This window comes from Theobroma cacao, chromosome 9, assembly GCF_053813885.1.
Source record: "Theobroma cacao isolate CCN51 chromosome 9, ASM5381388v1, whole genome shotgun sequence".
Classification (NCBI taxonomy): Eukaryota; Viridiplantae; Streptophyta; class Magnoliopsida; order Malvales; family Malvaceae; genus Theobroma; species Theobroma cacao.
The window spans coordinates 31,140,998-31,154,270 of NC_142647.1; the positions used below are offsets into that span (position 1 = coordinate 31,140,998).

The window sequence follows — 13,273 nt, forward strand, 5'->3', positions numbered from 1 at the left end:
TTATTTGGTATCCCATCTCAATATAGTCATCTCAAGAATCTTTCAATTTTTCTTTTAATTATATGCCTATATACAAGGCAATAAAGAAGTTTTTCAATTCATTTGGGTAAACATTCTCCAGAATATTTAAAACTCCCAAATAGTAAAACACAATGACTAATAACCAAAATTCAATTTGTAAGCTCATTATCGTGTCACTCCCATCTTACTCATGTATCATGTGCACGAGGTATTCGGAGCAGTATAGCGTTGAACAGTCAATGCTAAAGTACATAGGCGTGAGGTATTCGAAGCATTACAGCGTTGAACAGTCAATGCTAAAGTACTGTAGCTATTGGAAATTTTCTCATCAAAACTATTTGTCTGCATTCAAAGTCACCACATCAATCATTCTCAACCAGTGGTTTCCCTTCTAGATATATATCATGAGTTCCATAAGTGTAGGTACCTTCTATTTTCTTGTCATACACACTAAGCCAGATTAATACTTTCATCTCATGTCATCTTTTGACTTTTATCAACATTCATAAAATTCCACCTCAAAACATCCTTTCCATATAGTGTAATAAATTCATGATACATATACCACTCCACACATAAGTTGCTTACTATCTACAACTTTCCTCAAATTTATTGTCATCCCTATCCAATTATCTTCTTTGTCTTATACTCCAATAATTTTATTGACTTTCGGTATAATTAACTACGAAAACAGCCCAACTTTCTCCTCACTTTATTCTCGCAATCCTTACTGAATCAAAATTTTATATTCCCCATATTCCATAATTTAACTTCATTGGGTTATATTTGGACCAACTATTGCCTCATAGTGTCATAACATCACTGAATAATCCCCTTCATGCTTAAATTACAATCATTAACGTAATCACATTATCCATTCCGAATGTCATTTATAACCTTATTGCTTCCTTCTATAACCTTCCTCAATAATTATATTACCAATTTATCCCTATCATACTAAAGATTCCCATATACCTTCAGTTACTTAAACAGCCATTTTATAATACATTATAGTCATATACTTTTAAAAGCCAAACTATTTTTCCTTCTTTGTACAGATCATTATTATCTCTTTTACACAACATCTACTTAGAGTTAAGGTAGTGTAAAATCCTATGAAAATATTACATGTCCTTGGGATCATCATCTTAATCTGATCTTATTGAAAGATTCTACTCCGAGTCCTCCTAAAGATCCTCTTCCGGGTTTTCCTCCTCCTGAGATTTTTTTCTTTGTTTTTCAATCCAGGCTTGTTGTCTTCTCCTAATTTCCTCGGCACTCACCGGTGCAGCATTTCTTCCACATCCAGGAGGAAAATGGCGTACAACGTTCACCCCCTTCCTAAGATGAATATCTCCCATTGCAATTGCCTTCCTCGTATGTTCTCTATGGTACTCTTCGGATTGTTTCAAAAGGAAATCTATATCAGTTTTCAGAATATTGGAGCCACTCTCACTTTCAAAATTCTGGCTACTCTCAAAGCTTTCCTTATTATGGACCCATTCTGTTACGTTCAGAGAAATTCTGTTATTAGGAATTCGGGATGGACTACCTTCCGAATCACCTAAATCAAGGTGCCATTTGCTTCTAGCCGTAGAATCTAGAGATCCCTCGCTAGCACTATGAGAGGTATCGAGACTACCACCTCTTCTAGACATGATGTGTATGTCACCAGTGCACCTCAAAACCTATATGCAATCAAATAGTAATTGTTTAATTATTTATGCATCTCAAAAGTAGGTAGATTTCTATATGTAGATGCATACATTCTATTCAATCTAACCTAACTTAACTTAACTTAACTTATCTTAACTTAATTGGACTTGGGGCCACGCAGTGTCAGTGTAGATTTCTTAAAACAACCTTAAAATCAAAAACTTTAAAATTCAAAGCTTTAAAACCAAAATCTTTGATCTTTAAACCATGCTCTGATACCAATCTAAATTGTCACGACCCGAAACTCCCCATCGGGCCCTTGACAACCGTCGCGAGGCCTCACAGACATTTTTCACCCTGAATGCCGATCCAAACCTCGCAAGGCTCTCGTTTCAGCTTTCGCACATCCCTGGTGAGCAATAGTTATCAAATATCAAAATTCAAGGGATTACAAATCATTTCCAAATCAGAACATAACATTTTGTTTTCTAGCTCACGGGGACATTTTCGTCATTTCATTTTTTTTTGAAAATCTCAAAACTTGCTAAAAATGTAGTAGGTAAGTAGAAAATATATATTTAATGATTTATAAACAAATTAAGTATCTAAAACGTTCATTTGAAGTGAAAATTTGACCATTTGAATATAATAAAAATATTCAATAAAATAAACTATTTTCTTGTAAAATAATTTTCATAAAACTATCGGTACATAATTCTTATAGCGTAAAAGTTAATTATATTCATATATACTATAAAGCAAATAGCCAAAGCATAAAATTTCTTTTACAGTGACACGTGGGCCCACATCTAACCAAAATGTATCGAAAGCTGGAAACCTACAACTTTTACCTATTCGAGTCCAAATGAAGGTCCTTGTCAAAGTCAGCTAACTATGGAATTCCCCGAGCCTGAAATGTGAGGAAATGAGGGTGGTGAGATTATAAAATCCCAGTGAGTAAACAGATACCATCTAAACTATCTAAAGTCGAGTAAATGGAGACATTTAAAATAAATCATCATACTGTAATTTCATTACCTTTCAACTCATTTCAACCAAATAAAATCAATTCATAAAAATCGAGTAATCAACTTGGCTTATGAATTTCTTAAAACTTTGGCTCGTGCCAAAACTCATACTCGGTGATACCTTGCGCAGGGTATCCAACCGAGTCTGCCAAGGCTGTTAAAATTTTTGTATACACTAAAAATATATTTTAGTTTGAGAAAAATACAGCCGTTTCTTGGCGTTGGCTGAGTTCCTTTTCACGTGGTGGTTTGGCGTGGAGTGAATCCTAAGCTTTACCCCAGGAGATACCCTACGCGCCTCTCCGTTCGAGGTAAGAATATACTGGAGTTTACCGTGCCCCTTTAATAGGCTGGTCCACGGAACGCCCTCTGCAGTAAATAATTGATATATAATCCACCAATCAATAAAATTCATTCTAATATGACATGGCAATTTATCACAACCTAGCCTCTCAAGGTTGAATACATAGTATAAATAATTCTAACACCAAAATTAGTTTAGCCATTTATGCTCATTTATTGTCATAAGCCATTCAATTCAAAACCATAAATTTGCAACACAAGCAAGCAGTCTCCAATTACTCTATTTCAAAACCAGAATTCTATTTTTCAAAAAATTTATAAAATCATTTTATAAAATCACAATTTCTCTTAAAACATAGCAATTTACCATTTAAACCCATTTTTCATAAAATCACACAATTGTATAAAACTACTCTAGATAATTAAGACGATAATAAGTTCACTCACTGTTCTAGGAGTCGATGTACTCCTAATCCCAGTCTCCAAGCACAATTTCTGTACTTTTACCAGTGTACTTTGCTCACCACCTATCCACAATGTACAATACATAATTCATCACATCAATGCTTGACCATTATAAAATCAATTCAGGCTCGGTATATATGCATGATATGATATACAACTTATCAGACTACCGCTTAAATGCGGTGCTGACCTAATTCGGCCTATTATCTCTAATTTAACTCCAAATCAATGCTTCTCACTTTCTACACTCCAATTATACTTAAATTACCTTAGTGACTGTGAATGAGATTCAATTTATCAGTCTCGGTAGCAAATTACGAAAATACCCCTAGTGGGTAAAAATTCGTATTTTTGCTCCGAAAATTCTCATTATTTTTCTAGGCTCATAATTCATCATTTCTTAACCAATTCTCCTAGAATGAAAATCAAATTCATCCTCACTCAACACATGGTAAATTTGGCCATTAATGGTTGTGGGAGAAAAATAAATTCTTTTCTTGTTGTTTTGTTCCTAAATATGCTAAACTAACTTAAAACACTAACATAACTTAAAATCAAATTAATCTAACAATTTTCTCTCTCCTAACCCATTTTTCAGAATTGAATTCATCATAATAACTCAATATTCAATCATGCAAATCAAGAACAAAAGCGTGGGTAAGCTAGGTATCAAGGAGAACAAAAGAAATTCTAACTTACCTAGCTTGTTTCCTTGATTTCTTCACTTTTTCTTTGAATTTCCACCTAGGTTTTCTTGTTTTTCCCTTTGTTCTTCCTCTCTTTCTCTCTCTTCCTTGCTTGGCCAGCCATATGAAGAAAATGGGCTGATTTTATGCCTTTTTCTAAAGAAAAAATAAAATAATAAAGGTATGACACATGGCATTTTCTTATTGGTCCATTTTTAAAATTTTAAAATTTTAATCCTTTTTATCTCCACCACACAATTAGTCAATGGTCAAAATGAGGATAAAGGAACACCATGTGCTGGAAAAATGTCCTGATGGTGAAAAATTACCATTTTACTCTTTTACTCCAAATTATACCGAAATTAAAATTTTTCACTTCTAAACCTCAAATCTTACTCCAATAAGTCAAATTATACTGCAATAAGTCAAATGGGGTCAAAAAAAGCTTTTCTAAAATTTTCATTTTGTCCCCAGGTGGCAAATGACCATTTTGCCCCTAGTTAGCGAAAATTTCGGTTTGACTCCAAATTGATCCTCGAACTCCGAATCACCATATTAAACCATTCTGAGACTTTGAAATTCTTAATTTCATCATGAAGTCTCTATTTGATCTAGTTCGAGGCTTAAATCAACTTTATTGTGCGTCTAGGTACAATACCGACTTATGTAAATTTTTCGAGACTCTCTTAGCATGCAAACATGCTATCCATCACATGTATGTCATGACAAATATTTTATAGAGTCGGGCTTGTCATCTTCTCCCCCACTTGGATCAACCATATGATCCTTCTTCATGACTGATTTCGACATCAAACTAAATATTAATATTTTAATATTATTTCATTAATAAAATATTATTTTATTCTAAAAATTTTATCTTGTCTCCTTGGTACCCAAAATACCTTATTATGCCTCACTTGACTTCCAAATCGCCTTTTATCTCACAAATTCTCCTCTGATAAAATTATTATTATTTTCTCACTTGCGAAATATTTTATCCTAAACTACTCCTTTAGTCTTTTATCACTTCTAAACATTTTAATTGACCTCAATTTGCATTCGATCAACTTTATTTATCACCATATCAAAGTATGGGCTATTTCATAATAAGCTTGAATTATTTTTAATGAAATTAAGAATAATTCTAAGTTTATTGGAGCTTTAAATATCTATGTCCAAATAGATTCCCCACTTAGCTTCGTAGAATTCAACTTGTTTAAGTTGAAATGCATGTTTTAATTTGCTTAATTAAATTGTGTACAAAATTGGTAGATTTGACATGTTTGTCTTAATTTAGACAAGAAAACATGTTTGGTATTAATTTAGACAAGAAAATATGTTTGCCTTAATTGAAGACAAGAAAAATATTTTTTGTCTTAATTTAGTCAAGAAAACATATTTGTCCCAATTTAGACAAGATAAAACATTTTTTTGTCTTAATTACAGACAAGAGTTGTCTTAAATTAAGATAATTTTAGGAGGATTCTTGCAAAATGAATCTAGACATCCATGTTAATAAAAAGAGACTCCATGTTTGACTATTACTCTTTTATTTATTATTAATTATTTTTAAATAAAGATGGATAATAATAAAATAAGAGTTATTATTCAGTAAGGAGTTTTATTTTATCAAGAACTCTAAATGATAATTAAAGAATTAAATTATTTATTCTTTAATTTTTATTTTGATAATTGTGGAGCACGTTTGATGCTTCCATAACTTGAATGGATGGTCAAGATTGATTCAAAAGTGTTTCATTTTGATTAAACCTTTGAAGCAAGAGTTTTAATAAAAAGAGAAAAGATTGGAAGAAAAGAATAGAATGTACTTTTTCTTAAAAAAGGTTTCAGCCATCTCTTCTTTTCTCCTTCTCCAAGCTTTTCCAAAGAAAAGAGAATAAACTTAGTTGCCATCTTGTAGCCTTGCATTCCACACCTTGTCCACTTAAGGTTCAAGTTGAAAGAATTCTTGAAGAATAAGTGGTAAACTTATTTGCTCGAGAAATCATTTATTGGTGTGGTATTGTCAGAAAATAAGAATCTCAAAATAAAGGTATGGTTTTCTTACTTAATAGATTCTTATTTTATTTTTTTTGGATGTGATTATATTACTTGCAATAATAATAATAATGTGTGTTTCCGCTTGTGTAATTGGATTGCTTGTTTCCTTTGTTAAAGAAATTTTTGAAATCCATGCTTTACACAATCACATTAATCCACTAAGATCTTACTCCAACAATTGGCATCAGAGTAAGATTGATTGCAAGTTTGTTTCCTATATTTATTTTGCATGGTTGGCACCTTTGCATATGTTTAACCATTTTGATGTGATCAATGTATGGTTGTATGTTATGATGCATGATTCAAGGTTTTTGCCACATTAATTGTCCTAGAAAATTTTACATGTAACATTTTTCTTTTGGTTATGTAACAAGAAGGGTGGCCTATCATCGCCATGTTTCCTTCTTGATTTTTTTTTATTTTTTTTTAGATTTATGTAACTAGGAAAACCCATGTAATTTTAATATTTCTTGATGTATTTAGTGCATCCATGGAGAAGGAAGTTCAAAGCTAGAAGGAAAAAGGTAATTAGGTAACATTTGGTCTCTTTAATTTTTTTTATGACTACTTTTTTGGAAAAAGGATTTTTCTTGTATTTATTTTTTTTAAAAGAAAAAGAGTTTTTCTTATATTAAAATTTTGTTATTACAAAAAAATATATTTTTTTATTAAAAAAAAAGGGAGAAGGGAAAATAGGGGTGAGATGTGCTGCCGGGCAGCACACAGTAGCAGTGTCCTGTTGCCAGGTGCAACAGCAAGTGCTGCCACAAGGCAGCAGCCCACCCTTGAGCTCTTGGGCAACAGCTTGTTAGGGTGGGCCCCTTTCAATTTTTTTAATAATAAAATTATTTTTAAAAAATATATATTTTTAAACATATATTCTTAAAATTTTTCCAAAATTCTTTTTATTTTTTTGAAAAATTAATTTTAGCCTTGAATTAAAAAATATATATATTATTTTGGTATTAATTAATGAGATTAATTAATGGGACAAAATAAAATTATTTTCTCAAATTGGGTTAAAATTAAAATTAAAATTGTGGATTTTTTTTAGTCATAAAATTCAAAAGGGTGCCAAATGGATGTGATCCTAACAAGTAGCGGAAGCAAGCTAGATTGAAGGGAATTACAAGTTGTAATTTTATTTTATTTTTCCTAGGATGGACATTAATGTGGATTATTATATATATATATATATATATAAATATTTATATGTATGAGTGATATTAGATATTATTTGTATGCTTGGAAACATGTCATCTAGAATTAAGGTGCCAACATCTCTTAAGGAATGCCATGCATACATTATGTATTTTAGTTTAAAATGAGTTTTATACTATGAGATACATAATGAATATAAGAAAATAAATCACATTTAGACAAGATGGTAATATAGACTTAGTTATATACTAGAAGTGTTTAGTTGGAAACATAACCAAGCCTATAATTTGACTTAGGATATTCTAAATATGCATCTAGAAAATTCGGTAAAAAGTCAATCAAAACCCTTAGTATAAAAATATTGAGTGGGAGAGGATGCTAGTAATCCTAGAGTCCACAGTCTCCATTGTTGGCCTATTAGCATGTGAAACATGTCACTCCCTATAGGAGGACATGAATCTAGATCATGACGGACTGGGTCTCCGAAAGGATAAATCCTTTTAGGTGGATTATGAAGTGAGACCTCCCATAGAGGCTCACTAAGTAAGGAGCTTAAAAGAATGAAACAATGCTTATTACAGTCAACATGAATTTACTATTAACCTTCCTACAGTAGTTTTGTTAGTAAACTTCGTGGAGCAAATGAAGGCGCTCCTTAACCATGTTAAGTATGAAGATACTGGGCAACATAGTTAAGTGGGAGGGTCCCAGTTTACCTAGTAGTAAATTCTCATGGCCCATAGTCGGTTAATTTATTACAGAAAGGTAGATGACCGTCGAACTAATAATATAATTTATAGGGTTTTATATATTGTCATCATGCATACATATATCATGAAATGTTCAAAGTCTATGAATAACTAGTATGCTTACATAATTTCAAATGTACTTTCAGAAACATATCTGCATCACAAATATGAATCCACTTTCAATTTTGCTGAACAAATGCACTCTAAATGGTGATAACTATTCTGAATGGAAAATAAACCTTAATATTGTCCTTAATTATGACAAGATCACATGGGTTCTTTCTGACCATGAGCCTGAAGCACTGACTCCCCAGTCAACTCCACAAGATATTGAATATCATAAGAAGTGGCATGATGCAAATGAGCTGGCTAAATGCTATATATTGGCCTCTATGAACAGTATATTACAAAAGCAGCACGAAGGCATGGGTAATGCTGCTGACATAATGTTGCACCTACATGAGATGTTTAGTATAAAAACTAAATCTGCTAAGGTGAAAGCAATCAATGCTTTTAAGGACCTTAAGTAGAAACCTGGGGAGCCAGTTAGAGATTACATGTTGAAAGTGATCTCTTGTCTCAATGAGGCAGAACTAAATGGTGCTGAGATAGATGGGAAAACGCAAATATCAATGATCATTCATAGCTTAAATTTGTCATTTTCACAGTTCAAATTAGATTATGAACTGCACACTAGGGATTACACCCTAAGTGGGCTAATGAATGATCTTCAAAATGTGGAAGAGGTTCTTGATTTGAAAAAGAAACCTGAAGCACCTGCAATTTCCACTTTTAAGCCCAAACCCAAGGGTAAAAACAAGATAACTGTAAATAAAAAGATTTCTAAGGGCTTAGTGGGAGCAAAGAAAAAGGCCATGAAGAAAAAGACTGCTTCAAAAGACAACACCAAAGGAAAATGTTTCCATTGTGGTGTGAAAGGACATTGGAAGCGAAATTGCAAGGTCGACCTTGAAGAAATCTAGAAGAATAAACAAGGTATGGGTTTTCTAAATATGTTAGAAGCCTGTTTAGTGGTTGATTCTATAGATACTTGGATAGTAGATTCTGGAGCCACTAACCATGTTTGCAATTCTTTATAGGGGTTTCAACAAAGGAGAAAACTGAGTTTAGGGCAGTTTTGGATAAGGATGGCAAATGGCACCTTCGTTTTAGCATTAGTAGTGGGAGCCATTATTGTCACGACCCAAATTTCGAGCCATGACCGGTGCATGGGCTCAATGGACGTAGTCCACTTAACCCAAGCAAACCTATTAATTTGATGTGTTCATCATTCTATCATAAAACTGCTAAGTCATATTTCATAACTTAGAGTCAAAATAAAATTAAACATTTGCCACCTCATACTAGCATACCAAACAAGTATATATACATTGTCTACAACATGTATCTTAATAGTTTACATTAGGTTTGTCTATACACAACAAAAGAATATTCGACTTCCAGCGGAGGGACTCGGATGAATATACAGCTACTGAATGCCGAGACACCTACCAAAAGATGGATACAAGTCTACAAGGACACCTCGTCTTAATTACCGACTGCCTTGTGATATGAAAATATGAAGTTGAAAACGGTGAGTATAAACCCAGTGAGTAAACAAGGAAGGGAATAAGCAACCATAAGGGAGAATTTAAAATCATAATGCACTTGTTTTAAAACAATGCAATTTAATTTCATTCATATTGAAAACCCCTCATTAAACCTTTTAATAATTAATCACTTGGTAATGATGAACCCATACATATCAAATAATTTAAAAAAAATGAAGGCTTCAGTAATACACAAGCAGGTCAAATGCGACAATGAATCTTAAACTTAATTATTAGTCGTTGGGATTTCTTAAACGAGAATGCCTTTCCGCTGCAGCGACGTTGAGATTTAGTTATTAGCCGAACGAGGGTTCCTCAACTGACCGAGGGTTTCTCACTAAACCCACTCATTTTAAACTTAATTCACTTATTCCTTAATGTTGGAAGTCCAAGCTCAACCATGGTACCAAAGAAATGGAAAATGGAACAGCAACCGAACCAAAAAGGAAACAAAATAGAAAGTTTTTTGTTGCAACGAGATTCATTCTCGCTGCAACAAAATTTTGGTCCCAAAATAGAATGTTTCTCACTGCAGCGAGAAGCTACAGTACCTTTCTCGCTGCAGCAAGAATGCATTTTCGCTACAGCGAGAACCAAACTAGTGAGGCTCTTAAAAACCCGAGAGTTTCTCGCTGCAGCGAGAATCAGAACATCAAGAAAAAAAATGTCCTTTTCCCTTAAAACAAAGCCATCCTACTAAATAACAAAAGCAACATGTAACACATGCAAACTCCCAAATTTCAACAAATCAAATGCTCACACTTTTGCATTTCAACCATATCCCATATATGTATATATATATATATATATATATATATATATATATATATATCAATCATCATGTACACCATCCTGTCATCATCATGCATATCATCCCATCATCCCCAACTAATGCGCATTCCCTACTCGCACATGGCTAGGTCATCACCCGGTTATGCGCACTCCCTACTCGCACATAATCGGGTCATCATCGACTTATGCGCACTCCCTACTCGCACATAGCCGAGTCAATGTCATTACACTACAATGTATTCATACATATATATATATATCAACACAATGTAGCAGTATAGAAATCCATAATAGCCACATATCACAACATAAACCATTTCTCAAGAGCTTGTTCCCAAGGCACTCATTTTTAAGAAAAGTTGTATAAAATCATTCAAACATTTTGTATAAAACAGTCACATTCCCAAAATAGTTTTGATAGGCAGTCCACTCACCGGTTGATTGTAGAGCCTTTAGCTGACTCTAATTCCCTTAATGATCCAATTGGAAGGATGGGACTTCGTTAGAACCTAGAATCACATTAGCATAAGCAATAGGTTAATTCACACACTATAAACCCTAAAAACTATCTCTTAACTAGCTTTCAATTGCCACATTAAATGGTTATCTATGTTCACTATCTTAATCACTATAAAAGGAATGAACATACTCAATAATAAAATAACTCATAATCCTAATTACTAGCCATTATTCACAGCTAAAAATCAAGCTTGGTTCATAACTCACCCTAGGGTTTCTTTGTAGTTGAATTCTCTTATAATAGCTTCTAAACAAATGGGGTAATTCTCTCTTTCTCTCTCTAGAATGCCCAGCTTGTAAAGCCTGACCTTATACAATACTCATCATGACATACATGTGATGATAGCATGATTGCATGCTAGGAGAGTCTTGAAAAATTTACAAAAGTCGGTATTGTACCTAGAGGTATAACAAAGTTGATTTAATCCTCGAACTAGATCAAATAGGAATTTTAAGGTGAGATTAAGAGCTTCACATTCCATGGATGACTCAAAATGGTAATTCAGATTTTGAGGATCAATTTGGAGTCAAACCAAAATTTTCACTATGTAGGGGTAAAATGGTCATTTGCCACCTGGGGACAAAGTGGAAATTTTAGAAAAGATTTTTTGGCCCCATTTGACTTATTGGAGTATGATTTGAGTATTGGAGTATGATTTGAGGTTTAGAAGTGGAAAATTTTAATTTCGGTATAATTTGGAGTATAGGGGTAAAATGGTAATTTTGCCACCTAAGGGGCAAAATTGTAATTTTCCACCACCAGGACATTTTTCCAGCACTTGGTCTTCCTTTATCCTCATTTTTGACCTTTGACTAATCATGTGGTGGAGATAAAATGTTTAAATTTTTAAAATTTTAAAAATGGACCAATAAGAAAATGCCATGTATCAAGCTTAGGATAATTTATTATTTAACTTAAAAATCAGCATAAATCAGCCCATTACTCTCCAAATATTCTGCCAAGCAAGGAAGAGAGGGAAAGAAAGGAAGAACAAACCCTAGGTGAGGAATTTCAAGAGAAAATGTGTGGAAAATCAAGGAAAACAAGTGAAAAAGGTAGGATTTTTCAACTTAAGCTTGAAATCTATTTTCCTTAAGCATTTCTCCTTATTTTCCATGCTTAAATTACATGTTTTTATGATGAATTGTTGGCTGATCAAAATGGGTTAGGAGAGAGAAAGTTGTTGGATTGATTTGATTTTAAGTTATGTTAGTGTTTTTAGTTAGTTTAGCATATTTAGAAACAAAACAACAAGAAAAGAATTTATTTTCTCCCACAACCATTAATGGCCGAATTTACCATGTGTTGAGTGAGGATGAATTTGATTTTTATTCTAGGAGAATTGGTTAGAAAATGATGAATTATGGTGTGGAAAAGTAGTAAGAAAAATCACGGTGTTAATGCAGCATTATTGGCCGAAAATTTTAAGAAGAAAAGTGAAGATAGTTTTGCCAAATTTTAGGTTATTTGATTTGAATTTGGTGAATTAAGATATTGGAAAAGAATTGGAACAATTTGGAGTAATTTGGGATTTAATTGGACACGTTAGTAATTTAATCGGGTGATAAGACAAATTAGACCAATACCGAGTTTAGATAGTTACCAGTGCATTTTTGCATTCCATAATATGCATTAGTAGTCAAAATTAGTTTAATTTCAATTTAGTACCCATTTGGTGAATTTCTCGATTTTGTATTGTGTCAAGGTGGTGAGTCTTCCGATAAAGGCAAGGAAATTGCATCTGAGGACCAGTAGACAGAGTGCTTCGAAAGTCTGCATTCTAGACATTGTGAGTAAACTTACTATCATTTTAATTATCTAGGGTGATTTTTAGATGATTTCATTAATTCTATGGAAAAATATATTTAAAAAGGTAAATTTTCATGTTTTATAAACAAAGGTGTTCCAATGAAATTAAATTATAAATTATTTTAAAATTAATAGTGATTTTGAAAAATAAAGTACACGGAGACTGTTAATTGTGGCAATTTGATTGTTTAAATTGATTGGCTTATGATAAATCGGGCATGATTGGCTAGTTTGCAATTGTATTAAAATACGAATTGTTTGGTTACCTTGAAATACTGCGAATTACAAAATTGCCATATCATGTTATTGAGTTTTATTGTATGGTGGATTATATATTAATTAATCACTGCAGTAGGGGGTTTCTGTGGACCAACCTTTTAGAGGGGCACGGTAAAGCCCATTATATTCTTAC

The 13,273-nt window shown here is 32.8% G+C and overlaps 1 long non-coding RNA gene across 1 annotated transcript; it reads right to left on the minus strand.

The window, feature by feature from the left end:
- Positions 1-2,536: 2,536 nt before the first annotated feature.
- Positions 2,537-4,289, minus strand: LOC148760842 (uncharacterized). The gene is made up of 3 exons (XR_016028208.1): positions 4,173-4,289; positions 3,456-3,535; positions 2,537-2,587 (listed from the first exon to the last, which is right to left on the minus strand). It is a non-coding gene; the product is annotated as an uncharacterized LOC148760842 (long non-coding RNA).
- Positions 4,290-13,273: the final 8,984 nt, after the last annotated feature.